The following is a 15,308-nucleotide window of genomic DNA, read 5'->3' on the forward strand; positions in this document are numbered from 1 at the left end:
TATATATATATATATATATATATATATATATAGTATATATATATATGTATATATATATATATATATATATATATATATATATATATATATCTGGCACTAGTTTCAAACCATTTTTTATGAGGGTGAGTGGAAACCACTCGATAAATTATTTTCCAACTTTAAGAGTACTTCGTAACATGCCAGAAAAAAAATACCACTTGATAAAATAATGTCTAACATTAAGAGTACTGTGTAAAATACCAGAATAAAAATACGAGGAATAAAAAAAAATACGTCTTTATTTTTCATGATCTGTAACATAGCTCTTGCAAAATAAGTTCAGATTGGTCACGTATCCTAGCCTGAGTAAAAATGATTAAAAAAAAACCTACATCTACTGCAACTCGTCATTAAAATATTAATGAAATATATGTACAAAACTCTCCTTAATCAATATTTGCTATAGAAAGGGAAGAAAGGCCTGAGGCTTCTTGAGGAAGTGAGGAGGGAGTCTCTGTTTCTTCCTCCTGCTCTCGAGACTCAGCATGGCCTTGGTGTGGTCGAACTCGTCGAAGAAAGGCTCGTCTAGCAAGGCGAAGATGGCGTGGGCGCCCGTCTCGATCTTGTTGCTGGCCAACTCCAGGGCGTATTTCTTTCGCCTCTCCTGAGCGGAGCGCGGCTCCGGCGGGGTGAACTGGCTCCTGGTTTTGAACGGGATGTCTCGCTCTTGGTCCGAGGATCTGAAGGCGTGGTCGAAGTCTGGAATAGGGAGGAGGTATTTAAGGCTTCTTCAGGCTGGTGGTCTGACATAACTGACATGCAATGACATCAATATGAAAAAAAAATTACATCAAATTCATTTATAGAATCCACTGATCACTTTTACCAGATACTTATGGAATTATATCGCCCCCCTTTTGCTACTGGCCGAGAGAGAGAGAGAGAGAGAGAGAGAGAGAATGATCATCATTCAGAAGATGAACCCTATTCATAAGGAACAAGCCCACAAGAGTCACTGACTTGAAAATTCAAGCTTTCAAAGAATGTGGCTTTCATTAGCGAGAGAGAGAGAGAGAGAGAGAGAGAAGAGAGAGAGAGGAGAGAGAGAGAGAGAGAGAGAGAGAGAGAGAGAGAGAGAGAGAGAGAGAGAGAATTTGAAATCCTCGTGCCATATATATACATGCCTCTTATATATGCACTATCACTGTCTTTGACAGTATGATATGTTTATGGGACATTTATTGCTCAAAATTTTATTTCGTTCGAATTCTTCCACTCTGGTACATACAACTTTATCTGGCAAAACACAAAGGTGAAATCATACCACGAAATGAACCCATCCAAGGGTATTTCATCTGATTCCCTTACTTCATTTAGAAAGGTATTTACGTTTTCTTGTTTTGATAAAATTCACGAATATGAGTCAAGATATCTTATTATTAATGTTAATTAAGACGTGTTTTTGTATAAACCTCTACGTGTAGTTAAATTAGGAAATTCTGAGTAACTTTATATATATATATATATATATATATATATATATATATATATATATATATATATATATATATATATATATATATATATATGACCTGATTTTCGATCATACAAGGGTTCTACCAGTACAATGAAACGCGTAAGATAAAATTAACACACGTGTATTTTCCTTAATAGTTACACAGGGCCCTGTTGCTAATGTTACGCTACTAATTATATGATTATTATATAGTCGGAAGGTACTCTAAGGCGACACGCGCCGACCACTGTCTTTGAGACGCGCCCTGACCCGTCGACCACTAATTCCCTACTGACTCTTAACTTTTCAAACTGAACTTGTTTGGGTCACAGGTCTAAGCTGATTGGCCTCTTATAATTGAAAGGAACCAATAAGGGTCTTCGATGTATGGCACTCATTTGAATCACCCACGCCACGCCACCAACGATCATATGGGCATTCGATGAATCAGCGATATCTATCTGTTCGTTACTCTCTGATCACACATAGCTACGCGCATCACACATAGTAGATTTTCCGTTACGTCTCACACATGAATTTTCAATACAGATCAGTTCACCACTCTCCCCCACAAGTTCTGCGTCCCGCAGAACTCATAACACTATTTTTTTTTCTTTATTTATTTATATGCATTTTTCCCTTATTTAGTCTCTATCATTTGTGCACTGTTATTTGAGTACCTTACCGACCGAAATGTTATCAGAAATGTTATTAATAATTCATGCAGAATAAAAACTAAACTTAGCAAGCCAGGGTCAAATTGCGTGCTTACAATTGGCAATTTACAGTCTGTTCTGAATTCCACGCATCACATTGTAAACATGTTCTTAAATGAAAAAGAAATTATGTAAGAATCAATGAAATAATAAATTTTATATCACCACATCAAACACATTATATTCTTCTTAGAATTGGAGCACAAAAACCTGCAGTTCAAAAAATAATAAAATGAACAGATAGTACAAAAACCTGTGGTTAGAAGAAAGCAATGAAATAAACGGCTTACTATCATCACAAGAAACAAGAACTGTAAAAAAAAACACCAAGTAAGGAACCGAAAGTATGATTTGTCTCAATTTATGCACGAAAAGGTATCATCACAAAATCAAAATAAAGATTAAAAAGGAACACATCAGGTTGGTGCAAAGATACTTTTAGAATAATGTTCATACTTCAGAACATGACACCAATATTTGCGACCATTCTTCTGTATGCACTTCGGGCGCACCGTTAATGATCCCTAGACAAGCTTGTATATCATCTTCACTCTCCTCTCCCAGGTAACCAGGCAGTCCCGGAAATGGGGGGTACCGGTTTGTTCAGATCCCAACATCAGGACATCTTCTCTGACGGGATGCATGTGTGATAAGTGGTATTCGCACTGGGCACCGGTCCTAATATGCTTTATCACCGCAGTGTCGTTTTTAATTTCTTTCACGCGGTACGGACCTAGATAGGTGGGCTCAAGTTTATGTTTCTTCGGTTGCAGTCTTTTCAAATAGATCCTGTCCCCTATTTGTATCTTAGACGTTTGTGTGCGGAATCGCTGATCATATTGCGTCTGATACTTTTCATTTGCCCTCAACAGAAGTTTCTGCGTTATCTGAAATACTCTTCGGGTTAGGTTACATAACATCACCCGGTATTGCTCGACACTATATAACGGTAAAGTTCTATGGTCCATGATCACAGTATATGGCAATGAAGGGTCCTGTCCATACACTAAAAAATACGGGGTATCTCTTATGGAGCTGTTATACGCAGTATTAAGTGCAAATTCCGCCATTTGCAACATCTCTCCCTACTGATTCGGACTGTCTGCCACTAAATATTTCAAAATATTTGTCACTTCTCTATTATGGGATTTCAACCAACCCATTGGCTGAAGGCCGGTAGGATGCGATCGTGAAATGTTCCACATTAAATAATTTTGTCAGTTCTTTTATCACTTCATTAACAAACTCACGCCCATTATCACTGATTAGGGTACGAGGACAGCTGAATTTCGTTATGAAATGAACACAAAGCTCTGGCAACCGATGTTGCGGTCTTATCCACCATTGCGTAGGTGTGCGTATAACGCGTGAACGCATCCACCATCACACATACATATTTGAACTGCCCGTCTCCAGGAGGGAAGGGTCCTACGACCATCGATCTCGGCACTCTGTTAAATTTAATTGGCTCTACTTGGCCACATACGAGCCTTTGGAATAGAGTGTTTGTGGTTTTTCATGGTATTACATATGTGGCACTGGCTGATAAATTTTGTAATGTCTGTTCTCATTCCTATCCAAAAAGGATTCTCGTGCCCTCCTGAGGGACCTTTCTATACCTATATGTCCTGCATAAGCACTTACATGTATCATGTGGATGGCTTTCTCTACCAAAGAGGGAGGAAGGACGACGACTTTGAGATCGGATATCGCCCGGTCTCTTCTCATATTTACAAAACAAAATATCTCCTTCAAGGAAGAACATACTTCTGGACACCTTTAGGAAATCGGGAAACTCGTTACTCGCACCCCTTACATAAGCCCTAACCTGCCCGATCCATGGCTCGGACTTCTGACCCTTATCACCTCTCCAACAATCTAACCACACAAATCAATCACACACTCATTTTCACTCCCAGGGCATTCGCTTGCTGACCCCCTAGGAGGATCAGCCCATTTCACTCCCACGACTCGTTTCCCTTCTCTCTCTCCCTACTCTGGAGTTCCCGAATTATTCCCGTTTTCTACATCGGCTGCCTCTGACTCATTTAACTGCTTCTTCCGTCGTTGTTCCTCTCTCTTTGCTGCTCGAGTTGTAACTCCCATTATGGCACTTCTGGAGAGGGCATCCGCTACTTTATTTGTTTTCCCTGCTATATGTTCAATTCCCACAATATCAAACTCTAACAGCCGTTCTATCCAACGAGCCTGTCGAGTGGTCAAATCCCCTTTCTTGAATAAATCTCTCAATGGGCGATGATCTGTATTAATTTTGACTTTATGTCCCAGTAAAAAGTAGCGATGTCTCTCCAGCATCCATAGAATAGCCAATGCCTCTCTATCAAAGGTACTGTAATTCTTCTCTGCTCCTTTCAATGCTCGTGATGCAAAACAAATCGGCTTTTCATTTCCTGCATCGTCAACTTGAGAAATCACTCCACCGATAGCTATCACACTGCTCGTGTCAGTGGTTACAACCAATGCTCGATCGAATTGGATAAGCTAATAGTTCATTACTAGTGAGTGAAATCTTTAATTCTTGAAAAGCTATTTCTTCCTCCCGTTCCCAATGAAAATCTTTCTGCTTTCTCAATGAATCTAACGGTCTCGCTATTTTACTGAAATCTTTTATGAATTTACGGTAGTAGCCCGCGAGCCCGAGGAAACTGGCTACTTCCTTTGCATTCTTCGGTCGGGGAAATTCTCTAATTGCTGCTACTTTATCGGCACAAGGCTTAAGGCCTTCAGATGTTACGATGTGCCCCAAAAATTCAACTTCTTGCTGAAAGAATTTACATTTGGTTAGATTAATTTTCATTCCCTGTCGCTTTAAAGCTTCTAAAACTTCAATAATATTCTTCTTGTGTTCTTCTACTGTAGCCCCTATTATGATTATGTCTCTAAATAAACAAACACGCTATGTCCTAATAGCGGAGCTAATACGGACATCATAACACGTGGTAAAAATGAGCAGGAGCATTCTTTACCCCAAAAGGGAGGTAATTATATTCAAACAATTGATCATTAGCTATGAAGGCTGTCTTTTCCTTGCTACTCTCGTCTATAGGTATTTTTTTTTTTGATGATAACCTTGACTTAAATCTAAGGTGGTGAAGAATTTACTATCCCTGACCTTAATCAACAACTCTTCGATAGAGGGCAATGGGAATGCATTGTCTTTTGTGATACTATTCAACTTTCTATAATCAACACATAGCCTAAGAGAACCATCCTTCTTTTTAACCATCACGATTGGCGAGGCCAGGGGGAATCTCTTTCTCTAATTGTCCCTTGTTCCCTTAATTTATTAATCTCGTTCTCCACTTCCCGCTGATAACAAACTGGTATTCTATAAGGCTTAGATCTTATGGGTGGATGACCCCCAGTTTCTATAACAAAAGGTAAAACTATTTACTCTGCCTGGGGTTTCGTCGCCAATCGCGATTACATCTTGATAACCTTCTACGATTTCTTTGACAATATTCTGATACGTAACAGGGGTAGACCCACCAGCTGTCCGGAGGAGTCTACTTAGACGTTCCTCACTGTGACCTTGAAACGTGCTACCCAAGGTCGCAAGAGTGTAGGAAGCATCTGCTATTTCACAAGGGTCAAGGTCGCATATCGACTCGCTGTCTAGTACGATACGCTGGTCACTGACATTCATAAATGGCACATTAACTTCTCCCTGTATTACCTCACTCAGACCCGGAATGATAAAATCGTCCCATTTGTTATGGGGTCTGATCATAACTAAAGTGCCTTCCGGTATGCTCCGTGAGGGTTGTCACAGCGAGGGAGTGAGAGGGTCCAGGGTGGTGCCACATCTCCCGCCTCTGGGGCAGCGGGTACTTTTCCCCAGCTCCCTTCGACTTAAGGGAGACTCGTAGGCACCTCGGCCTCTCCCCCTCTGTGGGAATTCTTTGTCCCTTTAAACATACCTCGATCCCTTTCCCGGCTGTGGCCAGCCACTCTTATTTCGTTCCTATCCACAAAATCAATTCCTAAAATAACTGAAATTCCTTCTACTTGTAATGCTGGCACTACATAAAAGGTATGTGTCACCACTCGCCCATCGATGGTTACCTGTTGTCTCACAGCCTCTGGGTTTTACCATCCGATGACCACCTGCAGTACTCAAAACTAAAGAACCTTTCATCGGCTGCACCGATCCTGTGCACCAGGTGTTCTTCTAACAGAGACACACTTGCACCAGTGTCGATCAAACGCCCTTCCCTGTCGCTCCCTTACCCATATTTGCACGATCGGCACCACGGCTTCCTTCGTGGATTGAGGGTGGGAGATAGGCTTGCCTTACCTTGTCTCCGGCACCCTGGTTACGTTCCGGGCATGGGCAGCGACAGGTGGGGGGGGAGGGCTATCCACTACTTCTCTCGTGGGGGGTTGGTTTGACTTCCCCTCCTCCCCGACCCGACAAGGCGTCCCTTGTCCTACCGGGGGACCGTGGACAAACGGTCGTTGTTTGGACCCGGCGGCCGTGGGTGTAGTCGGGGGTCCTCCCGACTCCTCCTCCACGCCGCCTTCCCCTTCCTCTCCTTGGTGAGGGGGGAACGTTGTTCCGCTGGCTGTCGTCGTTTTTTGAACAAGCGCTCACGAGGTGGTCTGTTGCTTTGCATCGAAAACAACGTCGTGGCTCGATGAAAGAGGGGCACTGGGCACTCAGGTGGCCCTCTCTCCTACACCCCCAGCAATGGCCAACCGTGTAATTCCCGGTTGTTTTCCCCTTGCCTCTTTCTTTGAGGCCCCTGGGTGTGCGTGACCCGGCCCCCTGGATGGTGGGTGAGGCTGGCTCTGAGGATTTGCTGGGTCAGATTGGTTAACCGTTGCAACAACCAGTTGGGAGGTGGCCTGTGCCCCCAACCTTGTTTGCTGGCGTCGTCTGTGGTCGCATAGTTGTTGTACCTTCGGCAGCAAGGTGTGTAAGGGCCTCTTGTCGTCAACAAGAAATCCCACTACGGAGGTGGGAAGAATTCGTTTCAGCATGCGTCGACAGAAGTTTTCTTTTCCCTCCACAGTCTGGTCTTCCTCAGGGGTGAGGGACTCATAGTCCTCACCGACGCGATAGTAGAAGGCTGAAATCGACTCTCCCTCCCCCAACCTGGGGTCATAACCTTCCTTTAGCCTCATCTTTTCCTCTCGATGTAGGGCAAACTGCTGAGTGAGGTACTGTTTAAAAGTACCCCAGTCTGCCGAATAACGGACGTCCCAGCTCCTGATCTGTTGTACTGCATTACCGATGATCTTCTTTTTCGCTTGCACAATCTTTTCTCTATCTGTCCAAACCAATTGTGGCGCTTTCAACACACTTTATTAAGGTCTCGATCGAAAGGAAGCCTTCACCAGTGCGTAAGTTATCAAACTCAGGCACGGATCCATCTAGCATGTCAGTTTTTCTACTTTTCCGTCTGATCGCACTTGCGTGGACGACGCGACGTTGGCCGAAATTGTGGGTGGGTCGACGGGATTTTTTGTTTGCGTGTATCTTTTGTTAATTTGTGTAACTCTTCTACCGCGCGTTGGATAATTGTTGCCACTGCCGGATTATTCACACTTTCCTTTTCTCGGCAACTGTTATTTGTTAGCACTGGTGCTGCTAGTACTGGCACTGCCCGCCGTCGCGCGCGCTTTTCTTTGAGTTTGCATTGTTTATTTCACAATTACGCTGTTAAATATTATGCACTGGCAAGACCCCACACCTGACACCAATTTATATGACCTGATTTTCGATCATACAAGGGTTCTACCAGTACAATGAAACGCGTAAGATAAAATTAACTATGTATTTTCCTTAATAGTTACACAGGGCCCTGTTGCTAATGTTACGCTTCTAATTATATGATTATTATATAGTTGGAAGGTACTCTAAGGAAACACGCGCCGACCACTGTCTTTGAGACGCGCCCTGACCCGTCGACCACTAATTCCCTACTGACTCTTAACTTATCAAACTGAACTTGTTTGGGTCACAGGTCTAAGCTGATTGGCCTCTTATAATTGAAAGGAACCTAAGGGTCTTCGATTGTATGGCACTCATTTGAATCACCCTCGCCACGCCACCAACGATCATATGGGCATTCGATGAATCAGCGATATCTATCTGTTTCGTTACTCTCTGATCACACATATATAACTACGCGCATCACACATAGTAGATTTTCCGTTACGTCTCACACATGAATTTTCAATACAGATCAAGTTATATACATATATATATATATAATATATATATATATAATATATATATATATATATATATATATATATATATAATATATATATATATATATAATCTTTATAATGTCAGTTTTGCAATGCAATTATAATTTTGGTAATATGATTAATTCACCTCAGAACCTGTGTATCATGTTATGAAATATATGTTTTTGTGTTTAGATTCCCATATTTAAATTAGATAACACATGTTAAGTAGTGTAACTTTTCATTTTTAAACATACATAAGGCGGAGAGAGGAAAAAGTAACGTAAGACAGAGAAAGAGTAAGGTTGTTTATTCACATCTCGAGAAGGCCTGAGCCAGCTGAATTCTTCATCCGCGCAAACATGTAGGGACCTCCCAGGCAGCCTCGAATCCTTCGAGAACCTTCCCTACAATGATGTTATTCATATTTAACATAGAGAGATGACGTAATATGTTTTCGTCTTGAACTAGATGCTAATCGTCCATATGCCATACGATGGGGATAGAGAACGATTCTTTCGATTCCGAGACCTAACTGCTGGCGTGAGGGATAGTATATCTCTCTCTCTCTCTCTCAAAGCTCTCTCTCTTGCGCGAACTGTTTCATTTCCGTTACGTAATTCACGCTTATATATAAGGTGGTCACTCATTTTTATATAATTCTTAGTAATATATGTGTTGTTTGTGGAATCTGAACATAGTGTTATTTTTATTAGTTTTGTGAAGGCGCCCACGAAAGAGTAGACGTGTGTAACAGGCCTTTTTTGAGTGAGAAGTTACAGCTACGTATACAGGTATTTTTCAAATGTTTTGAAGTGCACTTCGAGGTTTTATTTTACCATTGGATAAAATTATCATTTTCAATACATTTTTCTTTTGCTTTGTTCTTTTGACATGTCCATTTTTATATGCTTAATGTTTGTACTGTCAATGCTTTAATTGCTTTCATATTATGCCTTTTTTTTTGCATTGTCTTTATTTTGTTTAATTAGTTTGAATAATATTCTATTGTGTAATTGTTTGAATCTAACACTTGCAAATTAATTTGTATTTAATTAAATTTCATTTCAAATTTAATTATTGCTTATGATTTAAATTTAATTGATTTTCTTGATAAACTTTGATTTAATTTTGCTTAATAATTATTCAAGAATTAATTAAACTTTTGTTTTCAAGTAATAACAATTTCCCTGAGATTGTGAATTTCCCTTATAAATTTTGAATTTAGAAATAAAATTTTTATATTTAAAATTTATATGAGCATTTTATTTTTTTGGTTCCCCACCAGTATTATATTTTATTTTGTTTAGGTAGAAATATAGAGTGGTAATTGTGCCGTTTCCCTCAAATGAATCAGAATCAGGGAAATGCTTAGATTTGAAATTGTAGGAGTGATGCCCTTTAATTAAGATTACCTCACATCCATTTTAATGAACTTAGACTGATTGTTTTCTTGACTGTTCAGTTCTATAAGGGATCACTATTACCTTTAGTGTATTCAGTTGTTTAGTATTTATGATGAAGGGTCAGGTGTCTGGCTGTAGTGAGGTAAGCAATAACCAAGTACTTTATCAAACTGTGCCCAAGTACAAAGGGTTCCCAGACCCAGGAATAAGAGGGTCTCTTGTGCTAACAAGTACAAATGGTAAGTGAAATAACCAGATACTTGGCAATTTGGGTTAACATATCTTTGGTTACTTCGTGCACCAAGCATTAATGGTGTCCAGACCCAGATACTCTGGGCCACTTCGTTACAATATATAATATATATATATATATATATATATACTATATATATATATACAACAGGACCTAGTTTAAACAGCATGGCATTTATTGGTGATTTCATTAAATAAAAGCTATAAAATTTCAAGGACTGTCTGCCCCCATCGTCTAGTAGCTTATAGCTTGTGACTTTTTTGAATAAAAGTCACCATTGAGTACCATTCTTGTTAAGAGAGAATCTTATATATATATATATATATATATATATATATATATATATATATATATATATATATATGATAGTTACACATGACCTCTAGACCCCATACCTTGGCCTTGACCCTCAATATCACGACGATCTCATCCATCCGTGAAATGCATTCATCTCTCAGGTAACAAGAGTCTGCTCCTTCTATATAAACCTTCCACGAGATAAATTGGGTCTGTAAATCATTTGTGAAGATACTCTGCCATGGTATGTAGTTCTCTCTCTCTCTCTCCTCTCTCTCTCTCTCTCTCTCTCTCTCTCTCTCACACTGTGCAATTACAGCAACGTAAAAAATCAATCCCACTATGAGGATCACATCTCTCTCTCTCTCTCTCTCTCTCTCTCTCTCTCTCTCTCTCTCTCTCTCTCTCTCACTGCATTTACAGCAACAAAACAAAAACTTCTCCCAATAGGATCCTCTCTGTCTCTGTCTATCAAAATAAAAAAATTTCCATTTAGTAGGATCGTTTCTCTCTCACTCTTCTCTTCTCTCTCTCTCTCTCTCTCTCTCTCTCTCTCTCTCTCTATGCACTAACAGCCACGAAAAGTAAAAACTCAATCTCACACGAGGACCAAAATTCCTCACCCATCATCTGGAAAAAGAAGTGATCCGGAGATCTTCGGAGACGATCGTCGTCATCTGTCGATTGTTGTGGCTCCACGATCGTAGCTTCGGGTGTTATTGGGTCCTTTTGTTGCTTTTCTTCTTCTTCTCCTCCTCCTCTTTCCTCTTGGTCGATCCTCTCTGCTGCCTGAACGACTGCCTCTCCTACCTCTAGAACAAGAGGAAGAAGAGGAGGAGCTTCTTGGGGTTCGTCTTTAGCTGTCACTTGTTGTTGCTTGACGTTGCAGGGAGACAGAGGACCGTGGGTAAACACACCAAGATCACCGGGAGTAACCTTCCCACCTGGAAAAGTGTACATTGATGCTATGATCAGGAGTTTTCGTTATGATCATCATTTATATATTTTTTTAGGCCAAAAGGCCGAGCACTGGGACCAAGGAGGTTAGATCTGTTGTGGTCATTCAGTGCTGGAAAGGGAAACTGAGAGTAGAAAGGTTTAGAAAGGTGGTACAATAAGAGGAAAATCTTTTGCAGTTAGGAGAGGCTTGAGGAGAGGAAGAGGGGAGAAAGAGAATATGAAAGGAGGTACAGTTAAAAGGAACAAAAAAGGTTGAAACTAACTTAGCTAGGGGTCGCAGGGACGCTACAAAGGACCTGAAGTAATGCCTATACAGAAGGTGCATTAACGGCTCATCTGCCACATTGCTATAGGTTTATTATTAAAAGCTATTAGACAATGCTGATTTATTCAGCATTTAATAAAAAACCATGATGAATCTGTCGATTTTCCCTGATTGGTTATTGATTATTCACCTTTGTATATATCTGTTCCCGAAATTGATGGTTTCCAGGAGTAACCTTCCCACTTGGGATGATGTTTGTTGTTATAATCATCAAAATTCTTAAAAAAAAAATTCAAAGCCATCACACTCCTAAAAGGTTCTTAAAAGGTTATGAAACATTACTGAAATATTTCAGCGTTATATGAAAAGACAGCACAAATATGGAGACTCGTTCAAATGGTTTTCAAGATTATTCATTTGTATCTGTTCTGTAAAGAACTGCAAGAGCGCAGGTCAGATTTTCAAAATATTTAGACTATGGGATAAGTAATTTTTCCAACTCAACAGGCAATGAAATAGACACAAAAGTCTTTGGCTTCTGAGACATATATAACTTACTATAAAGGGCGTTGTCATTCAATTATGACCAAACGGCTGGTCCGATGTGCATGAAACTTGGCAGGGTTATAGTGGTGACCCCTAAGATGATTTATAATGGGGTTTCATACCTACCTCCCCCCCACTCTCCGAAGGGGGTGGGGTGAGAAGGGATTCCCTGAAACGGAGCTGGTTATGCCCGTAGACTCAAGTTACTTTACGAATTTATCATACATAATTTCTGTATACATATGACAATTATTATTTGGAAAAGAATAGTCTCTAATTCTGTCAAGTACAATCCTATCTGTTGATAGGATTATTCAAAATACTCCTTTCCAGGAGTCTGGGATTGCTATGGTAGATTTACATCACCTGTACATCTGATGTCTAGGCCAGTCCCTTATGATGCTCCTGATTGGCTGTTGATAAGCCAATCACAGGGCTGGAAACTCTCAGTCTCTCTCAAGAGTTCACATACGCAGAATGTATGTTCCACCCCTCCTGAGAGATACTTTTGAAAGAAGTTTCCCTAAGGAGAGATGGAGCATACATCCAGGCTATGTGAACTCTCAAGAGACAAAGTTTCCAGCTCTGCGATTGACTTATCAACAGCCAATCAGGAGCGTCGTAAGGGACTGGCTTAGACATCAGACGCACGGGTGATGTGAATCTCGTATAGGATTATTTAACTAAGGCAATAAAAAGGAAAGAAAAAAGTTCTCCTTAACTGAAAAATCAAGGTATTCGGACCATGATTGTAACGCTCCAATACACGTGATTTGAGACGCTCTGAAACGGCCGCTACACACAAAGGCTTTTTCGATTGAAGGAAATGGAGAAAGCAAAGGTCAGATTATGTAGTTTTGCTTTGTTTATTCTCTCTCTATCTTTATGTTTATTTATCACTGTCTCAAAGCATGTCTTTCTACCTTCATATGTGAAAAGTAGAGAGAGCAAAAGTTAGATTTCTCTATCTGTCTTTCTCTATCAATGTCTCAAAAAAGTACAGAAAGCAAAGGTAAATGACGTTCTCTTTCTCTCAATGAAAATAAACGAAATATTCCGGCGAAAGAAAACGGGGTTGAGGTCACGTTTTCTTTGTCACAAACATTATATTGACTGAGGTGCCAGTTACTCGGAAATTAATCATTCTCTCTGTCTCTGTCTGTCTGTCTGTCTGTCTCTCTCTCTCTCTCTCTCTCTCTCTCTCTCTCTCATGCTTTCCCTCCACTGAGTGAATGGGGGCCTACGACCCCGCCTATTTTACAGTGTGCCAAGGTCACGCTGAGCTATTCTTAATGAAATTTTGGAAGACCGATGTATTCGTATTGTTAGTTGTGATTTAATTAACTTATGTTTTTGCTTATGAGGAATTCAGATGTTGGGAATCTAGTATATTTAAATCATAGGCTTTATATTCAACCAGACACACACAGACATATATATATATATATATATATATATATATATATATATATATATATATATATATATATATATTATATATATATATATATATATATATATATATATATATATCTATATATATATATATATATATATATATATATATATATATATATATATATATATATATATATAGAGAGAGAGAGAGAGAGAGAGAGAGAGAGAGAGAGAGAGAGAGAGAGAGAGAGAGAACGTAAAATTACACACACATATATACAGATAGCAAACACATATTTATATATATAAACAAACACACATATATGATAGTTGATAGAGAGAGAGAGAGATAGGAGAGAGAGAGGAGAGAGAGAGGAGAGAAGAGAGAGAGAGGAGATGATAAATTACAAATAAACAGCGGCACACGAAACATAAAACAAATGACATTACCAGTTACCCATTCATGTTACCAAGCAAGAGTACACAACTTAACTCAATGAATGAAAAGTAAACAAAAGCGATTTACCTTGCAAAATCAGAAACAATAAACGAAAAAATAATTCGTTGTGTAAATATCTTCAGCTATTTCTGGATTGTTAACATAAAATAGTAAGTGGAAGGTTGACACGTCCCGCAAATTTGATTCTAGCAAAGTGAAATTGCTCTCTTGATAAGCGAAGGTGACGACAGAGAGAGAGAGAGAGAGAGAGAGAGAGAGAGAGAGAGAGACCATTATTTATATAACAAAAAATACGCATGGAGGTCAATTCATCTTGTTGTTGAACACGTAACAAATGTTGTATTTCATTTTCGAAAACTTTTGAAAGAGAGAGAGAGAGAGAGAGAGAGAGAGAGAGAGAGAGAGAGAGAGAGAGAGGAGAGAGAGAGAGAGAGAATCTATTTCATGTAGTTGTTGAATACGTAACTTATTATGCGTAAATCCCAGAGGAAAATGGATCTAGAAACGACGATAATAATAATAATAATAATAATAATAATAATAATAATAATAATAATAATAATATAATAATAATAATAATACCAACGAGATAAAAATGTAAACAATATAATAATAACAATAATAAGAATGATTGCAGGTCCACAATAATATCGCATGTGAAGTATATAAAGTGTTTAATGATAATAGCTTTCGAACCCTGCACCAGGTTCATCCTCAGCAAAGTGAACATTATGAATTTAAAAATCTTTCGAAGTAAACTTCTGAATAGGACAATTATTCCACTATGACGAACGCAAATGAAAGAAGCGCTCAACAGCCCAACTAGGTGATTCCGTTGTTGTTCGATTCCTGCAGGAATTCGAACAACAACGGAATCACCTAGTTGGGCTGTTGAGCGCTTCCTTCATTTGCGTTCGTCATAGTGGAATAATTGTCCTATTCAGAAGTTTACTTCGAAAGATTTTAAATTCATAATGTTCACTTTGCTGAGGATGAACCTGGTGCAGGGTTCGAAAGCTATTATCATTAAACACTTTATATACTTCACATGCGATATTATTGTGGACCTGCAATCATTGTTATCATTTTCGACACTGAAAATTGTGCCCACAATAATAATAATAACAATAATAATAATAATAATAATGAGGGAGTGATAGAAAACGATCAGGCAAAGATCCTCTGGGACTATGGTATCAGAACGGATAGGGTGATACGTGCAAACAGACCAGACGTGACGTTGATTGACAAAGTCAAGAAGAAAGTATCACTCATTGATGTCGCAATACCATG

The 15,308-nt window shown here is 39.4% G+C and overlaps 1 pseudogene; it reads right to left on the minus strand.

Annotated features, from left to right (window-relative positions):
* Nucleotides 1-262: 262 nt before the first annotated feature.
* On the minus strand, nt 263-11,346 carry LOC135208353 (uncharacterized; annotated as a pseudogene).
* Nucleotides 11,347-15,308: the final 3,962 nt, after the last annotated feature.

This window comes from Macrobrachium nipponense, chromosome 35 (genome assembly GCF_015104395.2).
Source record: "Macrobrachium nipponense isolate FS-2020 chromosome 35, ASM1510439v2, whole genome shotgun sequence".
Taxonomy (NCBI): Eukaryota; Metazoa; Arthropoda; class Malacostraca; order Decapoda; family Palaemonidae; genus Macrobrachium; species Macrobrachium nipponense.